We start from the raw sequence: 19,049 nt of genomic DNA, 5'->3' as shown, positions 1-19,049 counted from the left end.
TATTTTCTTCTCTTCATTGTTCTGATGTTAACTGTAGATGTTGCCTATCTTTTATAGTCTGTATTCACTGATCAAGATTTGTGTAAATTTAAATAGTTATTCAATTCATTTGACAAAACATTGGGTAGCTGTCACTTAAGTAATATGTTAGTAGATGTGTTGTAAAAGGAATATTAGACATGACAAGTGTAAATTCACTTCACTTGGCTGAAGGTACTGACGTCTAATGGACTAATCTCTAGAAAGCCTACTCTGCAAGGGGGTCATTCCAAGCACTTACTGTTTTGGATTTGTGTCAAAAACAATATCTACTTTGGGTAGAACAGTCCTCAAAAACAGTATCAGACCTTGAACTGAACATGTACATGAATTTGAAAGTTGCCCATCTCTTTTACTTTGACTATTACATAAGCCCAAAATAACATAATCCTAAATGTGAGTTGTTATCTACCTGCAAAGCCCCACCCTCTTAAAACAACTGTTTCTAATGTCACCATTTTAGTGCTTGAAAGCTTTTTTTTTAATTGATAAGCTTGTTTCCTACACCATGTAAACATGGTCTCATCTACAGGCTCCTTCTGTTAATGTGAACAGAGGATCCTCCACTACTGCGGGTCTTGTGCAACAAAGGAGTGGGGCCAGATCACATGGTTGTCTTGGCACATCCAGTGACATGCTTTTAGGAATGTCATTCCATCTTGCTGATTTTATTTTTCCCATCGGTTTATGTGCCCTGCCCTAGGACTTTACAGTAATACAACACAGAAGGAGGCTATTTGTCCCATCGAGTCTGCATTGTATCTTTCAAAAAGCAATCCAATTAATCCCACTCCGCATTGTCAATAGGTAACCCTAGTTTTTAAATGGTTAGATTACTGCTACTGGATGGTGAATGGTAAATAAGACACCAGTTGTTTTCTAACTCTTCTAATTCCCTGCAGCATCTGCCCCCACCAAAGAAAAATAACACACTTAACCAATGTTTGCGTGGCTGTTTATTGAGCGAAACATGACTTTTGTACTCATCCAAGGGAGGGCAGGGAGGAAAAAGAACGTGCTTGGAGAACATGCAATTGGGGAAAGGAGTATTTGTTAATTTTGTCACTCAGGGTATCAAGCATTCCCAAGTAATTATTGTGGAGGATGTATCCTGAATGAAGTGACCTTTGTTCTGAAATGGTATTTTAACTGCCCTCCTGAACTTGAGGTTATCAGGACAGTTGTTTTTGCCCTGTCGAGCCATGTTCACTAGGAATTGGATTGGTACATAAGTAAATAGGACTTGTATCTTAAAATTCTCATCCTCGTTTTCAAATCCCTCCATGCCCTTGCCCCTCCCTGTTTCTATAAGCTCCTCCAGCCCCAACACCCTCCAAGATATCCGCGCTCCTCTAATTCTGTCCTCTTGAGCATTCTCAGTTATAATTGCTTCTTCTTTGGTGGCTGCAACTTCAGTTGCCTAGCCCGAGGCTCTTGAATACCCTATCTCAGCTCCTCTATCTCGCCTTCCTCCTTGAAGACACTCCTTAAAACTAAACTCTTGACCAAGCTTTTGGTCACCTGACCCAATATCTCCATATGTCCCGCGGTGCCATAGTTTGTTGTGTAACACTCCAGTGAAGCACCTTGGGGCATTTCATTACATTAAAGGTGCTGCATAAATGAATTGTTGTGGTTGTATTTGGATTTAAGCAGCGGTATATCAACACAATTCACTTTGGAGGGGGGGGAAATGTCAATGTTCTGCATAAATTTAATATACAACATGCTCACGCGTGTTCCTAAATTCAATGGCAGTCTGTTTTGCTGCTCCAAGCAAGTGCTCAATGTGTTTGTCATTTAGAATTAATTTAATTTTTAAAACTGTAGTATTGGAATTGTTTACTAATTAGTAATGTGCCTTTAATTTGGCATCTACCTTTCTGTTGAAGAAATGTGAATTTGCAGCATTGTTTTAAAACTCACTTCCAAGGTTGTCTCAAAAAGTCCAACAATGATCGATCCTCCTTTCTGGAGGAGGTAGTGGCAAATTCCCAAATGTGATTCACTATCCAGGACACTTGGTTGCAGATAATTTTGTTTTTTTGTCTTGTTTTGCTGTTCTAGCTCCAATGCACAATTTCTCCCCCACTCCTCCCTATTGGGTGATATGCTAAAGTGCTAAGGCACTGTGCCATGGTTCATACTCAAATGTTTATAATTTATTGGCAATTTTATGGACTCAATAAGCAGAAGCTATTTCTGGCTCCCTTAAGAGAGTGGGAAACTTCCGATCTGTTCTTTGTTCATAAAGTAAAAACTTAATTTATATAACAAGGTTATGGATTCTAGTCCCAGTTCAAGGATCATAATCTAGACTGATGTTTTCGTGCCAGTACTGAGGGAGTGCTGCACTGTCGGAGTCACCATCTTAGGGAAAGTCATGAAAACAAAGTCCCATCTACCCTCTCGACAGACCTAATGCTACTTTCTTGAAGAGGAGCAAGTGGCCTGCCCGATATTTATCCCTTAACAAATATCCGTTACTGCATCAAAATATCGGCCTAGATTAATGGGCTGCAGATCTGGTATGGAGCATGAACATATGGCCCTATGACTCAGGCTTAACATAATTTTGATGCTCCATATAGAATCTTGGTTGGACCACACTTAGAGCTGTCACTCTTCTTGTCTCCAAATTACGAAAAAGATATAGAAACACTGGAGAGTGTGCAAAAAAGATTTACACAGTGATATCAGAATCATCAAGGTCCAATTATTGGCAAAGACTAGTTACTTTCTCTTACGGAGAGAAGACTGAGAGTTGGCCTGATAAAGATCTTTAAAAGTTTGCAGGGGTTTGACAGGGTGGAGAAAACCTTTCCAATTGTAGTGGGTTCAGAACTAGCGGCCCCACAAAGAAAAAGATAGTCTTTAATATACCCAATAAGGAATTAGGCTGACTCTCCTGTCGCAGCTTCATAAGAATGTGGAACACATGAAGTGGTTGAGGTGAATAAGGTAGACGTTAGATAGGGCAGCATGCCTGTGATATGCTGCTCTTGGCTTCCAAAACAAGAGAGGATGGATGGATTTGTCGAGGTAAGCTTAATGCATGGCTCTAATGCTTCCTATAGATAATTCGTATTGCAGCCACAATACAGCAGTGTTGGAGAGAATGGATACAGTATCTGGCGGCAGGGCAAACAGTTGAGTAGCTCGCAGACTTGGCTGATGAGCTTTTTGAGCACTGCTGAAGCTGCATCCATCCTTGCCAGTATGAGCATTCCATCACATTCCTGACAGCCTTGTGGATGGTGGGCTGGCTGTTAGAGGTCAAGAGGTGAGTCAGCTCTCACAGAGCACACAATCCCCAGTCTTTCTCTTGTTGTTGTAGCCATGATGTTGATTATAGCTATTCCAGTTAAATTTCTGTTCAGTGGTGACCATTCCACCCCCTACTCCACCAACTTCTCCATCACCCCTTCCCTTTCAGGATATGAAAGTTCCTGTAGAAGGTTAGAGGGCAGTGGTTAGATCCTTTTCTCTTGGATATTGTCATTGCCCAGCACTTACGTGGCAGCTAACATTTGTGCCACAAGCCTGGATGTTGTCCACATGCTGCTGTAGACCCTCATGGGAGTTGCGAATGGATTTGAGCTGAGCAGAATGGGATCATCAGCAAACAGCCCCACCCTGACCTTCTAATGAGGGAAGATTATTTCTGTGTTAACAGCCATATATCCAGTTTGCCAATAACAACTAGGTTGGTGGCATATCAAGTAGTTTGGTGGGAGCATAAAATTACAAAGATGTTGAAAGATTGAGCACATGGACAGACCTGTGCTGGGTGGATTTTAATGCAGTAAATGGAAGGTCATCTAATTTGGGCCAATAATGGATAGACCCAAGTTTTTTATTAATTGGTATGAAGCTAACAATGGTGGAGATCCAAAGAAATTTAATGGTCCATGTATTTTTTTTTTCTTGGGATGGGAGCATCAGTGGCAAAGGCAGCATTTGTTGCCCTTGAGAAGGTGGTGGTGAGCCACTGTCTTTGAGCCCTACAGTCCATGTGGTGTAGGTGCATCCATAGTGCTGTTAGGAAGGGAGTTCCAGGCTTTTGACCCAGCGACAGTGAAGGAACGTTGATACGGCTCCAAGTCAGGATGGTGAGTGACTTGGAGGGGAACTTGCAGGTGGTGTAATTCCCATGCATCTCCTGCTTGTGTTCTTCCACTTGGTAGAGTTTGCAGGTTTGGAAGGTGCTGTTGAAGGAGCCTTGGTGAATTGCTGCAGTGCATATTTTGTGTCATACATACTGTTGCCACTGTGCATCAGTAGTGGATGGAACGCTGATGAGGCAGACTGCTTTGACCTGGAGGATGTTGAGTTTTTTGAGTGTTGTTGAAGCTCCACCCAAACAAACAAGTGCAGAGTATTTAATCACACAGCACGTTGAATACTCGTCACAGAATTCCCAGCCTCTGACCTGCTCTTGTTGCCACGGTTTTTATATAGCTGGTCTAGTTTCCGTCTCTGGCCAGTGGTAACCTCCAGCAAGATGTTGATGTTTGTGGATTTCATGATGGTAATGCCATTGAATGTCAAGTGGAAATGGTTAGATACTCTCTTGTTGGAGATGGTCATTGCTTGACACTGGAATGGCATGAATGTTACTCCCGCTTGTCAACCTAACCAGGTCTTGATGTAAGTATGCACGGCTGCTTCAGTACTGAGGAATCATTGAATGGTATGGAAACTAAAATGTAGTGGTCAAGTATATTTTTAAAAAATCAAAACGTTTAATGCAATGTGAGCCTTTTTATGTTCTAAATCTCCACATATAAAGGGAGGAAGCATTGCTATTGCTATTCAAAGCTCTAGTTAAACCACATCTGGAGTACAGTGTGCAATTGTGAACACAGTGCCTTTAAAAAGGATATATTGGCTTTGGAAAGAGTGCGTTGTAGAATCACCAGAATGTTACCAGACCTCCAAGGGTTAAATTGAGAAGAGATTATATAATTTAGGCTAGTGGTCTCTGGAATATAGAAGATTATTTAATTGAGATTTTTAGGATTTTGATTGGGCTGAAAGAGAAACTTTTTCTGCTGGTGGAAGAGTCAAGAGCAAGGGGAAATAACTTAAAACTAGAGCCAGGTCATTCAGGAGGGAAGTTAAGAAACATGTCTTCACACCACAGGAGATTAGGGTGAAAACGTAGAAAACTCCATAAAAAAGCAGTATTGGGAGGAATGTAAAAGTGGTATTGGGGGTAATATATTAGCATGGTTTGAGAATTGGATAACACACAGAAGACAGAGTTGGGATTAATGGGTCTTTTTCAGGTTGGAAAGACGTAACTAGTGAAGTGCCGCGAGGATCAGTCCTCGGGCCTCAATTATTTACTATCTGTATTAATGACTTGGAGGAGGGGGCAGAGTAATTTATCCAAATTTGCTGACGGTACAAAAATAGGTGGGAGGGCATGTTGTGATAAGGACATAAGGAATCTGCAAGAGGATATAGGTTGGGTGAGTGGACAAAAACTTGGCAGATGGCGTTGAATGTAGGAAAGTGTGAGATCATGCACTTTGGTAAGAGGAATCAAAAGGCAGACTATTATTTTAATAGAGAGAGACTCCCAAAAAGTGCAGCACAGAGGGATCTGGGTGTTCTTGTGCATGAAACACAAAAAGTTAGTGTGTAGGTGCAACAAGTAGCTCAGAAGGCAAATGGAATTTTGGCCTGTATTGCTAGGGGTTGGAGTTCAACAACAGGGAAGTCTTGTTACAACCTTACAGGGTGTTTGTGAGGCTGCAGCTGGAGTACTGTGTACAGTTTTGGTCCCTGTATTTAAGAAAGGATATACTGGCATTGGAGGCAGTTCAAAAGAGATTCACTAGGCTGATTGCTGGGATGAAGAGGTTGACTTATCAAGAACGGCTAAACAGGTTAGGCCTTTATTCATTAGAGTTTAGAAGAATGAGGGGTGATCTTAATGAAATGTACAAGATTCTGAGGGGAATTAACAGGCTAGGTGTTAAGATGTTCCCACTAATGGGGGAGTCTGGAACTAGGGGGCATAGTTACAGAATAAGGGGACACTCATTTAAAAACTGAGATGTGAAGGAATTTCTTCTCTCGGAGGGTGGTGAATGTCTGGAGTTCTCTACCTCAGAGTTATGGAGGCCAGATCACAAAGTATTTGAAGAGGAGGTAAATACATTTTTGAAATATCAGGGAGTTGAGGGCCATGAGGAGCTGATACAAAAGGGGAGTTGAGGCCTGGGGCAGATCAGCCATGATCTTATTGAATGGTGGGCCAGGTTCGAGGGGCTGAATGGCCTACTTCTCCTATTTCTTATGTTCAGTAGACTCTAGTGTAACCAGTAAATTTAAATTTCTGATTTTTGGATGTTTGCTACCCAACATCATTGAGGGAAATGGAAGCAATGTAGATAATGGAGTTGGGATACTGATCAGCCATGGTCCCCTTAAACCTTGGAACAGACTCGAGACTGACCTAGTCCTATTCCTTTGTGACAACATGTGATTCTCCTCATTGCTCACGTCTGGGAAAGAAAGACCTGTGTGTATAGCTCCTTTCAAGACTTCAGAATGTCCCAAAGTGCTTTAGAGCCAATGAAATAGTTTTGAAATGTAGTCACTGGCTGCATTCCCCACATTACAATAATTTGAGCAAATCCACAAAGATTTCACAAACCACAATATGAGAATGAGCACATTTTGGCCAAGACGCCAATGACAGTTCCCCTGCTCTTCTTTGAAATTTTGCCATGGGAACATTCCCTGGAAAGCAGACAGTGCCTCCAACAATGCAGCACTTCTTCAGTACTACACTGAAGTGTCAGCCTAGATTTTTTTTTGCTCGACTCTGGAGAGGAATTTTGACCCTTCAGTCTTAAGATTCAGTTGCGAGAGTGCTGCTCACTGAGTCAAGGCTGACACCAGAGAGAGAGGAGCTGCTGTTTCAGGAATAATGAGCGCAGAGACCTCCCTACTGCTGCTTCACATTAGCGCTGGTACACTGTACACACTTTACACCCAATCCTAAATTATTTTGAATATGGGACAAGTGGTTGCTGGAGCAAGACACACACTATACTGTTATACTGTTGCCGGGTCTTCAGGAGTTGAGTTACAGGGAAAGATTAAACAGGTTAGGACTTTATTCCTTGGAGCATAGAAAGATGAGGGGAGATTTGATAGAAGTTTAGACAGAGTAAATGCGAGTAGGCTCTTTCCACTTAGGTTAGGAGAGATAAACACGAGAGGACATGGCTTTAGGGTGAAAGGGGAAAGGTTTAGGGGGAACATTGGAGGGAACTTCTTCACTCAGAGAGTGGTGAAAGTTTGGAACGAGCTGCCATCTGACGTGGTAAATGTGGGCTCACTCTTAAGTTTTAAGAATAAACTGGATAGATACGTGGATGGGAGAGGTCTGGAAGGTTATGGACTGGGTGCAGGTCAATGGGACTAGCGGAATAATATTTCCGCACAGACTAGAAGGGCCGAATGGCCTGTTTTCTGTACTGTAGTGTTCTATGGTTCTGAAAGTGGCAAGAATAATTCTGTATGAAAAGCATCCTGTATCCTGGGCCCCTCTGCTAGGATTTTAGAAATGTTTTCCTCTGGAGTGGGTGGTGTTCACACTGGAGGCCCATGGTGTCCAACAGGAATAAGCCTAAACCTGTTTCTCCACTGCTGCCCGCCCCCTCCTCTAGCCCCGAGCTGAATTTGAATCTTGAAGGTGAACAGCAGACGCTACTGCCTTACGTGGCCCCAGCCCTGGGCTACAACTAGTTTGAAACCGCAGCCTTAACTCTCAGGCAAAAGCCGATATTTGAAACAAAAGGAGTCATTTTATCTTAAATGGCTGTAGCCACTTAGTTTTGATGCAGTTTCTTGTTGTTGGAGCTCTCTCAATTTTCACAGCCCTTACCTCTCCTGAGTAACGTCACGGTTGGTTAATTGTGTTGCTGCAGGGCACAAGTTTGTGGCTCGCTTGTGAAGCCGCATTGCTGCATGTGGAACTCTACATGGGCTGTCGCAGGTTATCTTGAGATTGAGACAGGACAACTGAACATCAGTGAGATTACCAGTCGGGAATAATGGTTGCTGGATGCATCAGTTAATTTCTGCTGCAGCGACGAATCGGAGAGGCTCTTAACAGAGCCGCCTTTTGAAAAGGGAGCTTGTTGTCGGAAACAATGCCTAACTGTTTGACCTCCCAGGCAGCTCAATCTGTGGCCAGTGAGTACGATTGCAAACAGTATAATGTGGGCACTCATCTGATCTGAAAGTTTGGGCTTTCTTCCAGCACCGTGTCAGGTCAATTTTGGTTTGCTCAAATGCCTGCACAGGCGACTCGAAGCACCAGGACCAGAATCAGTATCAGTGCCTGGTTTAGTTCCCCAGTAGAGCCTTTCTCTTGCACATGCACAGTGTCGCAGAAATCCGTTTTATCACCCGGACAAAAGTGGGGGTTTGCTTTGACTGCAAAATCTAGGTGATTTTAGCAACGTTGGAGAAAGTGTATTACGCGTGTGATGCAGGCAGTTGTAAATATCTAATAGACTTGAAAGGTGTGTGTGTGTCTTTTTAGTGACCTGACTTGAGTTTGGTGACTAAAATGGGCCCCATTACTGGGGAGCAGGAAGAACATAAGAAGTGCAAGGAGAGAGATATCGGTGCTCGGAGGAGACTGATGATGAATCTGGTGTGGAATGTGTGTGTTGTACTTCTAAAGAAAGAAACACTAAAATTGGCATACTGAGTTAGATGGTACGAGCTTTGTTCGAACATGCCTTGTATTATATTTGCCCATCCCTAGCATCCTGATTCAACTCGCATTAATGCTCACGCATAAAGTAAAAAGCAACATGCTTGCTCTAAAAAAAAAGTACTTTGAAAGTATAGCTCACAAAGCCAGCTCCATAGAAAGGATCTACAGTAGCAGGATTAGTGGCTCACCTGATGGACCTCAACTAATTGCTGAGTAATAATAGTTTTGCACCTCTGATCCCTCACTGCTGAGTTTTCACGTAGAAGCCAAGCCCCATTGGGTGTAGGATGAACTGTGCGTCAAGAACCATTTCTGGCCTGTTCTGGCAATGCGTGAAATTGTAAAATTCTCATCCTTAGCGTTCAAATTTCTCCATGACCTTGCTCTCCGTACCTTTTGTAACCTCCTACAGCCCTCTGAGATTGCCACACCTCCAATTTTTTCCTCTTGTGTATCCCTTTTTTATTTTTATCACTTCAGCATTGGAAGCTGTGCTTTAAGCTGCCTGGGCCCCAAACTCTGGATTTTCTGGCCCGAAGCCCCTCTTAAAACCTACCCCTTTTCACCAAGCTTTTGGTCATCTGACCTAATATCTCCTTAACTGAGTTTGTCAAATATTGTTTGATAATTCTCCTGTGATGTGTCTTGGGACGTTTTACTAGATTGAAGAAGCTTTTTAAATGCCAGATGTTGCTCTTGTGTGTCTCCTACTGGCCAGTTAAGGAGCATCATAGATGGAGATTGAATTGAGTTGGTATCTGGCCAAGGAGATCCTGTAATTCAAAGAGCAAAGCAATGTGGACTCGCACACAATGTCTTTTATGCACAGTCTGGTCCATGCAATCTCAATCAGCCAGGAATGTGGTACCCAGGGGTGCTGCTTTGTGACTGGCTGCATTTGTCACAAGCTGTAGTCCATGCTGTATGCTTTTGCATTGAAATGTCTGCTGGAGATGGTGTATCTGATCACGACACAAGGCCTTAGTTGTTTCTTGATTCAGAGATGATGTGTCTTCCCAAAAGCGCAGTGACAATTCAGCTGATAGCTCAGTGGATTCTGTCTGGTAGCTAGCTGAATTTTGCAGGCCCAGGAAAACTTCCTGTTTTAACCTGCTGATCTGTACTGAGAGTGCTGACCTCAGCCAGTATATTGGAATTACTCTGGGTGCCCCTAGCCAGTGATCCTTGCAGTGATCCTTTGGGCTACTGTGGAACCATACCATGGAATCGTGCAACAAGTAACTCACCACTTGACTCCCCAAAACCTGTCTACCATCTACAAAGCACAAGTCAGGGTTGTGATAGAAAACTCACCAATTCCCTGGGTGAGTGCAGCTCCCACAACACGCAAGAAGCTTGATACCATCCAGGACAAAGCAGCCCACTTGATTGGCACCACATCCACATACGTTCACTCCCTCCACCACTGACACGCACAAGTGAGCAGAAGTGTGTACCATCTACAAGGTGCACTGCAGGAATTCACCAAGGTTCCTTTGACAGCACCTTCCAAACCCACGGCCACTACCATCCAGAAGAACATGGGCAGCAGATAGATGGGAACACCACCACCTGGAAGTTCCCCTCCAAGTCACTCACCATCCTGACTTGAAAATATATCGCCATTCCTTCACTGTCACTGGGTCAAAACCCTGGAACTCCTTAACAGCACTGTGGCTGTACCTGCACAACATGGACTGCAGCGGTTCAAGAAGGCAGCTCACCACCACCTTAAGGGCAATTAGGGATGGGCAATAAATACTGGCTTAGCCAACGAAGCCCACATCCCGTGAATGAATAAAATAAGCGGGGAATCATTGCCTTTAGGAGAGTTTAGAGTAAAAGCTGGCTGGGTGAGTGTGGGGGACCTGTAGTTATTGCCTTTAGCAGCCTTGAGGAGATGAGAGTAAAAGTGGAGTAGTGCACCTACTGAATGAGATGATGTCCCTCTCCACATATGTATATTTGTGTTTTTTAAAAAAGATTTTGCATTTACATAGCACCTTTCAATACTTTGGGATGTCCTAAGTGCTTTATAGGCAACTGAAACTTATGAGATGTTGTCACTGTTGTGTCGCAGGAAGCCCAGCAGTCAGTTTGTGCACAGCAAGATCCCAACAAGCAGTAATGTGATGTTGATCAAGGGTAAATATTAGCCAGGACCAGGGAGCAATATCCACTGCTCCTCGTAAAAAAAAAAATTGTGCCACGAGATATTTTATGCCCACCTAAGAGCAGCCTTGGTTTTACTCCTCATCTGAAGGACAGCACCTCTGACAGTGTAGCACTCCCTTAGTACCAGTGAGATGGTAATTTAGCCAATGTATGTGTGTTGGCAACACTATCGTGTTTTGTTCCTTCTTCCCACTCCAGTTTTCTTTCCCATTCTCCAGCCTTGCCTGTCCTCCCTGAAGGAAGAGACTTACTTTGGTGGGAGGGTAGGTGGCTCAGATGGTTCCACAATTGTTTCCATTCATTTCCTCAAAGGTCATTTTTCCACATGTGATTAATGAGTCAGTGAGTAATAGCAGCCTGTTTAAACACAGGGGCATGAAATCCTGATCTTATCCTGAGACAGCATTCACCTTGTACACAGTTCAAGAAGGAGTGCAGAGTAACTGTCAGAAACAGAATCCCCAGGTGATTATTTTTTCCTAAACCTCAGAACACCGGCCAGGTATAGTGCTGTCCTCCCAGGGATAGACTAACCAGAGAGACCATCAGTCAAATCTGGGATCTTCCTCATCTATCTGATTCAGTGCCTTGCTGTGTGCCTATTGAGTTGTGGGCGAGATGGGGGTAAGGTAAAGAAGACCACACAATTTTCTACCTTGGACCAGAAGCTAAGTACCAACAAAACAGTTGAGGTATGTATAGAGCAAACAAGAGGGTAGGGATTTCAAACTGGCACAACACAAACTCGATCTCATGGGGTTGAGGAAGAATAGTCTCCATGGTCACCGGTGTATTAAGTTCTATGGTCTGGATAGGTGTAATGTGAATATAGTATGCCATATACACTTATGATCTTGCATGTTGGCCTGGACAATTCAAATGGAAGTGATCCAAATTTCTGGTTCATTTGAATCATAAAAAAATTGCCCTTATTTGCTGCTGTACTAAATGTACTAAATAGTGGGACATGCATTGCAAATTATGAGTGATGATTTACTGAAATGTTGTCTTGTTGATCATTATTCACTGTTTACCATTCTGTCCAAATAACATTGCTGCCAACCATCCACATTTGACATGAATGGTCTGGGGTTAGAGGCCAAGTCTGGGGTTAGAGACCAAGTCTTTCTATTGCAACCTAGATCCCCTCCTTTCTGTGCTACTCAGCGCCAGATTCTGTTTGAAGTGATTCTAGCTGCTGCATGCTTTGGGTGGGAATTCTTATGAGAACAGGAGCACCCACCTGTGCTGAGGTCAGAATCACTTGACATCAGACCAGGGCTTGGGTAACAACAGGACTGAAGGAGGGGAGCAAGGAATAAATGGCAGCTGTGAGGGAAGGAACGAGGGCGGGGAGAGAAGGAATGAAGGGAAGGAGTGAAATGAAGCAGGGAGGAAAGGGGATACGAAGAGAAGTGTGTACACTATCATTATATGAGAGAAGAACAGTTGCTAGCTTGAACTGGGTGTCCAGTTGAATTGGCTTTGAAGGTGGAAGATGTAGGAGGGCATGAAAAATATCAGCTGGAACTGGGTTGGGAAAAGAAAATGAATGGCAGTTTCAATGGAGGGGATGATGAGAATTGGGGAAAAAAAATGATTGAGTCCATTATAAAAGCTAGAGTCCATTATGAAAGATTTAATAGCTGAGCACGTGGAAAACATTGGCAGAATCGGACAGAGTCAGCATGGATTTATGAAAGGGAAATCATGCTTGACAAATCCACTGGAATTTTCCGAAGATGTAACTAGTAGAGTTGATGAGGGGGAGCCAGTGGATGTGGTTTATTTGGACTTTCAGAAGGCTTTCGACAAAGTCCCACATAAGAGATTGGCGTGTAAAATTAAAGCGCATGGGATTGGGGGTGGTGTATTGAGATGGATAGAAAACTGGTTGCAGACAGGAAACAAAGAGTAGGAATCAACCGGTCTTTTTCCGAATGGCAGACAGTGACTAGTGGGGTACCGCAGGGATCAGTGCTGGGGCCCCAGTTATTCACAATATATATTAATGATTTAGATGAGGGAATTAAATGTAATATCTCCAAATTTGCAGATGACACACAGCTGGGTGGGAGGGTGAGCTTTGAGGAGGATGCAGAGATGTTTCAGTGTGATTTGGACAAGCTGAGTGAGTGGGCAAATGCATGGCAGATGCAGTATAATGTGAATAAATGTGAGGTTATCCATTTTGGTAGCAAAAACAGGAAGGCAGATTACTATCTGAATGGCTGTAAATTGAGAGAGGGGAATGTGCAACGAGGCCTGGGTGTCCTTGTACACCAGTCGCTGAAGGTAAGCATGCAGGTGCAGCAAGCGGTAAAGAAGACAAATGGTATGTTGGCCTTCATAGCCAGAGGATTCAAGTACAGGAACAGGGATGTCTTGCTGCAATTGTACAGGGTCTTGGTGAGACCACACCTGAAATATTGTGTGCAATTTTAGTCTCCTTATCTGAGGAAGGATGTACTTGCTATAGAGGGAGTGCAGCGAAGGTTTACCCGACTGATTCCTGGGATGGTGGGACTGACATATGAGATGGGATTGAGTCGATTAGGATTATATTCGTTCGAGTTCAGAAGAATGAGGGGGGACCTCATAGAACCCTATAAAATTCTAACAGGACTAGACAAGGTAGATGCAGGAAGGATGTTCCCGATGGTTGGGGAGTCCAGAACCAGGGGTCACAGTCTGAGGATATGGGGTAGACCATTTAGGACTGCGATGAGGAGAAATTTCTTCACCCAGAGAGGGGTGAGCCTGTGGAATTCGCTACCACAGAAAGTAGTTGAGATCAAAACATTGTATGTTTTCAAGGAGTTAGATATCGCTCTTGGAGCAAAAGGGATCAAAGGGTATGGGGAGAAAGCGGGAACAGGCTATTGAGTTGGATGATCAGCCTTGATCATGATGAATGGCGGAGCAGGCTCAAAGAACCGAGTGGTCTACTCCTGCTCCTAGTTTCTATGAATGGAAGGGGAGAGGAGTGTACGAACTGGGTTGGTAGAGATGAGGGAGGAGAATTGGATGGGGTACAGTGCTTCTGGTAACTGGAGTGAGTGGAGTCATTTTGTGAATGATTATGGGTGTTTGGGATTGGAATTGGAATAGTGGCTTATCTTGAAGCAATTGTCTAGCTGGGCTAGAATGTCACTTCAGATCATCAGAATGTACAGGACAGCATGGGACCGTTTTGATCTTTTTGGCTGGCCTCGTGACCAATATCGGTCAAATCCTTTATTATGGAAAAGCAGCCATCAATTATAAAGTATAAAAATGTTTAACATGAGCCCAAATATACCATTTTAAAGTACAAATTCAGCATTTCCTAATGGAGTGCATCTCTGGATTACCGTTAGAGTTACACTACCAATTTGGAGCCTGCCAACATTTTGAATTTTCCTTTAGGCTTTCAGGTACTCATGTTTATCCTCCATGTGAAGGGAGATTTGCTAGGTCTATAGTTTTAAATTTCCAGTTACTAAGCCTACGTGACTAGTTGTGGGCTTCTTTTGAAGCCATTGGTCAGATTCAGCTGGTTTTTCCAGGTTGGTCTATATTGGTTTTTGTATGGTCTCTTGTACCCAGCACATAGGATTATTTTCTCCTACCCCATCTGTTTCTCAAATCACCTTACTATTACTCCTGGGTATCAAACTAGAGCTCTGATGCCCAATCGATCACAAATCACCTGCCTCTCTGTTACTGGCTCTGGCTTTGGACAAGGCTGAAAAATATCTAGATGACTTCACGGACTCGATTCTGACCCCCTGTATAGCCATGGATCTGGGTGCCCCCATATATGAATCTCAAAGTCAGCTTGCAGATACAGCGAATAATTAGGAAGCTAAATGGAATGTTAGACTTTATTGCAGTGGAGTATAAAAGTCAGGAAGTCTTGCTGCAACTGTACAGGGCATTGGTGAGACCACACTCTGTCCTGCACCCCCGGCATCACAGATGCCAGTATTCAGCCGTTTGATTCACTCCATGTGATATCAAGAAACTGCTGAATGCACTGGATACTGCAAAGACTATGGACCGTGACAACATTCCGGCAATAGTACTGAAGACTTGTGCTGCAGAACGAGCCACGCCCCAAGCCAAAATGTTCCAGTACAGCTACAAAACTGGCGTCTACCCGGCAATGTGGAAGGTTGCCTAGGTATGTCCTGTCCAAAAAGAGCAGAGCAAATCCATCCTGGTCAGTCACCGCCCCATCAATCTATTCTTGATCACCAGCAAAGTGATGGAATGTGTCGTCAACAGTGCAATCAAGCAGCACTTACTCAACAATAACCTGCTCACTGACTCTCAGTTTGGTTTCTGCTAGGGCTACTCAGCTTTTGACCTCATTACAGCTTTGGTTCAAGCATGGACAAAAGAGCTGAACTCCTGAGGTGAGATGAGAGTGACTGCCCTTACCATCAGGGCTGCATTTGACAAAGTGTGGGATCAAGGAGCCCTAGCAAAACTGAAGTCAATGGGAATCGGAAAATCCTCCATTGGTTGGAGTCATACCTGGCTCAGGAAGATGGTTGTGGTTGTTGAAGGTCAATCATCTCAGCCCAGGCACATCACAGCAGGAGTTCCTCAGGGTAGTGTCCTAGGCCCAACCATCTTCAGCTGCTTCATCAATGACCTGCCTGCCATCATAAGGTCAGAAGTGGGGATGTTTGCCAATGATCTCAATGTTCAGCATCATTCGCAACTCTTTAGATACTGAAGCAGCTCTTGTCCATATGCAGCAAGACCTGGATGATATTCAGGCTTGGGCTGATAAGTGGCAAGTAATATTCGCGCCACACAAGTACCAGGCAGTGATCATCTCCTGTTGACATTCAATGGCATTACCATCACTGAATCCCCCACCATCAACATCCTGGTGTCATCATTGATCAGAAACAGAACTGGACTAGCCACATAAATACTGTGGCTACAAAAGCAGATCAGAGGCTGGAAATTCTGTGGCAAGCTATTCACCACGTAACACCCCAAAGCCTGTCCACCATCTACAAGGCACAAGTCTGGAGTGTGATGGAGTACTCTCCACTTGCCTGGATGAGTGCAGCTCCAACAACACTCAAGAAGCCCAACTCCAGGGCAAAGCAGCCTGCTTGATTGGCACCACATCCACTACCTTACAACATTCACTCCCTCCACCATTGACACACAATGGCAGCAGTGTGTACCATCTGCAACATGCGCTGCAGCAACTCACCAAGGCTCCTTGGACAGCACCTTCCAAACCCACCACCTAGAAGGACAAGGGCAGCAGATGCAGGGGAACACCTCCAACTGCAAGCTTCCCTTCAAGCCACACATCATCCTGACCTGGAACTATGCCATTGTTCCTTTACTTTTGCTGGGTCAAAATCCTGGAACTCCCTCCCTAACAGCACTGTGGGTGTTCCTAGACACATGTACTGTGGCAGTTCAAGAAGGCGGCTCACCACCACTCTCTCAAGGCCAATAAGAGATGGGCAATAAATGCTGGTCCAGCTAGCAACGTTGACATGCTATGAATGAATTTAGGGGGAAAAAGGCACCTAGAATTCTGCGTATAGTTTTGGCCTCCTTACTTAAGGAAGGATATACTTGCATTGTAAACAAGAACAGAATTACCTGGAAAAACTCAGCAGGTCTGGCAGCATCGGCGGAGAAGAAAAGAGTTGGCATTTCGAGTCCTCATGACCCTTCAACAGAACTTCCATGAGGACTCGAAACGTCAACTCTTTTCTTCTCCGCCGATGCGGCCAGACCTGAGTTTTTCCAGGTAATTCTGTTCTTGTTTTAGATTTACAGCATCCGCAGTTTTTTTGTTTTTATACTTGCATTGGAGGCTGTTCAGAAAACATTCACTGAGTTGATTCCTATGATGTGACGAAGGTGTTGTCTTTGAGGGAAGGTTGACCAGGTTGGGCCTGTACTCATTGGAGTGTACAAGAATGAGAGGTGATGTTATTGAAACATAAACGATTCTGAGGGGCTTTGACAAGGTAGATGCCAATCGGATGTTTCCCCTCGTGAGGAAATCTAGAACTTGGGTACCTTTTACAAAATAAGGGCTCATCCAAGACTGAGATGAGGAAGAATTTCGTCAAGAGTCGCTAATCTTCGGAATTCTCTACCCCAGAGATCATTGGAGACTGGGCCATTGAATATATTCGAGGCTGAGTTAGATTGATTTTTGATTTCTAAGGGAGTTGAGAGTTCTCGAGAGCAGGCAGGAAAGTGGAGTTGAGGCTTCAATCAGATCAGCTATGATCTTATTGAAAGGTGGACCCAACTCAAGGGGCCAAATATACTGCTCCAGCTCCTCTTTCTTATAGAAGAACAGCAGTTAACAAAAGCTGACCTGGAGTACCGTACAATGCAGTAAATGGTTGAAGTCATCCAGGTCAGGCTGCACCTTGGCTGCTGCATTCATTTGTGGTCACAGAGCCACTTGGGTAAACATTCAAACCCAAGAAATGATGCAATGAAGGACCATGACCATGATTGCAAGTGTCAGGACCCTGTGCTGCTTAATCTTGAAAGGAGGCAACGGAGAGAAGGCCGACAGATAAAAACAGAAGAAATAGGAGCAGGAGTAGACCACACGGCCCATCAAGTCTGTCCCGTTATTCAACATAATCTTACCTGACCTTGGGCTTCAACTTCATTTTCCTGCCCACTCCTCGTATCCCTTAATTCCCTGAGACTCCCAAAATCTGCCTAGCCCAGCCTTAAATGCATTCAACGATGGAGCATTCACAGCCCCCTGGGGTACAGCATTCCAAAGATTCACAGCCCTTTGAGTGAAGAAAATTGTCCTCATCTCTGTCCTAAATGATCGGCCCCTTATTCTGAGACACCGCCCCCGTGTTTTAGATTCCCTGACCAACGGAAACAATCCCTCAGCGTCCACCCTGTCAAGCCCCTTCAGAATCTTGTTCATTTAATGAGATATTAAGTGGAACAGGAAGGTTAACCCTGAGTACTATTTCAGTTAAACCATGCCTTTCAGATTGTGGGGATGAGGAATTTCAGCTATGAAGATAGAGTTTGGAGGGATTGGGATTGTTTTCCTTGGAGAGGGGAAGGCTCAGAGGAGATCTGAGAGAGAGATCCAAAATCATGAGGGGCCTGGACAGAGTGGATAGTGAGAAACTTCCCAGCCAAGAGAGAGAGATTGAGAACAAGACGGCACAGATTTGAAGTAATCGGCAAAGGAAGCAAAAGCAATATCAGTGAGAAATTTTCGTGCCGAAGGTGGTTAAGGCCAGGATTGCGTTGCCTGAGTGTGTGGTGGAGGCAGGTTCAGTTGAAGGGAATTAGACTTTTGTTTGAAAAGGAAGAATGTGCCGGTTTGCGGGGTGAAGGCAGGCGAATGGCACCAGGTGAATTGCTCAAATGGAGAGCCAGTGTAGACACGATGGGTTGAATGGCCTCCCCCTGCACTGTAACAATTCTGTGGTTCTGTGACACAGGTGCAACTCATAAAGGGGAAAGTTAAGGACTGATGTCAGAAAGCTGTTCTGTCACAGAATGGAGTGAAGTTTCAGGTAGTGCAGCAGGGAGACAAACTTGGAAATCTTCGAGGATCATTGAACATAGCTCTGTATGGAGCATAAGCTAACAGCTTGTATTTGTATGGCGCCATTAACATAATACAGAGTCTCAAGGCACTTCATAGGGGCATTATAAAATAAAATATGACCTCCACACCTATACTTGGGTCTTTGTGACCCTGCCTCAGTAAACAGAGATGATCACAAAACCATAAACCATACGTAATGGCATCAATATTTGTTTGCTGATTGATCAGAAGCAGCCCTTGTTGCCCACGCTGCTGGACTACGCAGACCTTGTGTGCAAGTGCAATGAATGCCACGTCCGATTAATGCTGCTCATACCACACACAAAGCTGGAGACTGGAACTGATCTGTTGTCGAAATGTCGCATGGGAATTATTTCCACGCATAAAATGTTAAAATAAGTAGTTCCCATGGGTATAATGTACTTGAAGGGATTTGATCATAATAGCTTAGGGAAAACAAATATGGCATTATACTTAGCCCTTTGTTATATCGCTAGTGGA

The 19,049-nt window shown here is 44.0% G+C and overlaps 1 protein-coding gene across 2 annotated transcripts in view; it reads left to right on the top strand.

The window, feature by feature from the left end:
* Window positions 1-19,049, top strand: part of pdia5 (protein disulfide isomerase family A, member 5) — a 115,574-nt gene that overhangs the window by 74,216 nt on the left and 22,309 nt on the right. The gene's annotated exons all lie outside the window — the stretch shown is intronic.

This window comes from Carcharodon carcharias, chromosome 12 (genome assembly GCF_017639515.1).
Source record: "Carcharodon carcharias isolate sCarCar2 chromosome 12, sCarCar2.pri, whole genome shotgun sequence".
In the NCBI taxonomy this organism is placed as follows: Eukaryota; Metazoa; Chordata; class Chondrichthyes; order Lamniformes; family Lamnidae; genus Carcharodon; species Carcharodon carcharias.
Note: the sequence above shows the minus strand (reverse complement) of the source record. Positions and strands in the feature narration are given on the sequence as shown.